This window comes from Parus major, chromosome 4 (assembly GCF_001522545.3).
Source record: "Parus major isolate Abel chromosome 4, Parus_major1.1, whole genome shotgun sequence".
Taxonomy (NCBI): domain Eukaryota; kingdom Metazoa; phylum Chordata; class Aves; order Passeriformes; family Paridae; genus Parus; species Parus major.
The window spans coordinates 61,531,668-61,534,607 of NC_031771.1; the positions used below are offsets into that span (position 1 = coordinate 61,531,668).

Here is a 2,940-nt window from a genome sequence, read left to right on the forward strand (position 1 = left end):
ACTTCAGTAACATCTCAGATCCCTGAGAAGAACATTTTGGCCCCATGTGCTTGGAGCCATGTGCTGGAGGACAGAGATTGTGGTTGCCAAACCCCAGCACCCCTCTTGCCACACTGCACAGACAAACCTCTGAAGCTCCTTCCCTATCGCCCTCCCATCCAGGCTGCCAGCCTCCACCTGATCCACTGGAGCCATCACTCAGTGATTTGTGATGTACTGAAACACAATTTACATTGCAAAAAGCTCTAATACGTCCCTGGAAAGCAATTAAGAGCTGCACACGAGTGTTAAGGGGTTTTTTCCACAAGCAGATGTCCTCTTGGCAGATACACCACCGACCTCTCGTTCCAGCAAGCTCTGCTCCACCTCAGAGACGAGGAGAGGGACAGTCCCGCTCCTGAGCGGCCAGGCTGATTTTTATTAGGCCTTCCTCCGGAAATAAGAAGTATGGTGAGGCGAGGTGATCTTCCCCTGCGGCTGCTGGTGTGGATTATGGAGCTGGCAGCAGCAGGAACGCATTAAGGAAAGCTCCCAGCAACGGGTAGGTTTTAAAATGAAAGCTGGCTCAGTGTTAATGCGCAAGTAATGTGTCCCAGCTGCCTTTAATAAAACAGCCAGCTGAAACTCAGCATCATAATAAACGGAGCAGGGATTTCACAAACATCCTGGCTGCTCAGAAAGAGACTGACTTTTCTTCTTCTTCTTTTTTTTTTTTTTTTTAAGTATTTTTTTTCCCCTCAGAGCTTGATTAAACATTTCCTGTTTTCAGCCTTCCAGAAAGGTCCTCATGAGCCTTCCCCTGCTGCTTTCATGCTGGCAGCTTCAATTTTCAAGGCCTTCTCCTGATCCTGGTGTGACACAGAAATGGGAGGATTTGTGTGGACCTGGTACCTGGGCAAGAAACGTTTCTGCTGCAGCTGCATCCCCATCCTGCTTGATGCTACCCCTGCAGACACAGGGTGGCACAATGCTGACGGCAGCCCCAACACCTGGTAGGCTCACAAGACCCCAGGGAGGAGCCTTATGACCTGTTGCTTCTTATCTCCAGACAAGGTGAGGAGGAAGTTGTCTACAGCTGGGATATAAACCTTGGGTTTCTGTTTTTGCTGCTGATTCAGGCAAAATCACCCAAAGGCTGGACCATCAGAGCTGGTGGAAGGTCAATAACTCACAGAGGGAGAAGCCCCTGAAGCAGAACCTGAGAAAGCAGCTGGGCTGGGTTTCATCCCATTGAACTCAAGTCAGCGTTTTGTCTGTCTCAGCCAGTGAGAAAAACAGGCACCTTTGGGAACTATTAATTGGTAATAATTTGAATTTCTTTTTAAAATAAAATTTAAAACATCCTACAAGCATACAGACATGATAGTTTTCCTCTTACATGTCCACAGCCAAACCTTGCATCTAGCCCAAGTCTGGAGGAGGGGAGGAGATTCCTCTGGCCATGCCAGTCCTTTTGATCATCCAGGGCTTCTAGAGCTCTTTCCATAAACTCCCCTAAATCAGGGAATTGGAAGAAATAATGTGCTTTTTCTCAATAGTTCTCCCCTCCTCCACCAGCTCTAAAGACTCATCACAGCTTGTCACCCAAAATGAAGGATGGAGGCAGCACTGAAATTCTCCCATCCTGCCTCTGCCTAGCCGGAGAGCAGGATGGTACTTCTGACCTCCAGCTGAGGTACACCAGCATCTTGCCAGCCTATAAAATCAAGTTTCACCAATTAACTTTCAGTAGTGGAGGGTCTAGAAGTACTCAGCTCTAATCCCAGATAGTGTGTGACAATTTTCAGTGTGCTCATTCCAAGTGTTGAATGGGCTTCAGTGTTTCCTACAGCTCTGTAATATATGCCACAAATATATAAATCTTTTCTGTGGTACAGAAGAGAGAAAATTCTCAAAATGCTGACTGCAGCAAAAATAGAAACGTCTCCTCATCATCTCCTGGTTTTAGTGGTTTGTGTCTAAATATCTCTAGAACTCCAGCCTCACCTATTGTTTAGAAATGCCTGTGATTTCTGTGCTGTTTTCTTGACAGACAGCTAGGAATCCCTTTGTGATTTGGAATTTAACTTCATCTCACCTTAACCTTCCCCATCTGACAAAGGTGTTGCCAGGATTAATTAATAGCATAAGGTGGTGATTAATGAGTAGATATTACAAAACACAACGTGCCACCGGATGCTGAGGATTTTTGGGGAAGTTTGGAGATCTGCATTCCTAAGGAGCTAGTCTGAGCTTGACCTCTCTCAATTATAAAATCGTCATACATACTCCACGAAATGGAAATGTTCTCTCATGTTCACTTTTGGTAACAGGCTGGTGAATGGTGAAGCCTTCAGTTGATGCTTCTGGCTACCCATAAATTTCTGCAGGATTTGTAACCTTCTGAGAGATGTTCCAAGAAAACAGATTAATTTTCTTTCCCCCGCAGTCTTATTTTACTTTGAATCCTCAGCATTTTCTTTTCCTAAAACAAGGTATCAAAATATCTTGGATGGAATTTTTCAATGCATACTGTGAAACACCTTGCCAAAAAACATTCACTTCAAATGGTATTTGTTTGGAGTACCTGAGTTTTCCTTCAGCCTCAGGAATTCTGCTTAGCACAACTCCGTAATATTTCAAAATGGAAACAAAATAACACTGAAATTTATCAGCCATATGCAAAGCTTTTTTAAACTTCATGCATTGATTTTTTAACTGAAAATAAGTTTTTCTGGAGTATTCTCAAATTTTTTTACTTGTGTTCCTCTTTTTTCCTTCTTCTCAATCATCTTGTTTTTATCCTCTTACAAGTTTTCAGAAAGGTTACTTCAGGTTGTGAACAGAGTGTAACACTTGTCTTGCCTACTATCAATATTTCAAAAATAACTGTTAGTGAACTATTTTACATTTTCATGGGTTTTCTTCCAAACACCAGTACAGTCATTCCACAGAGGTAGT

General features: G+C 43.4%; 1 long non-coding RNA gene across 1 annotated transcript; it reads left to right on the forward strand.

Annotated features, from left to right (window-relative positions):
- Window positions 1-305: 305 nt before the first annotated feature.
- LOC107202855 lies at window positions 306-2,310 on the forward strand. The gene is made up of 3 exons (XR_001520862.2): window positions 306-541; window positions 770-992; window positions 1,119-2,310. It is a non-coding gene; the product is annotated as an uncharacterized LOC107202855 (long non-coding RNA).
- Window positions 2,311-2,940: the final 630 nt, after the last annotated feature.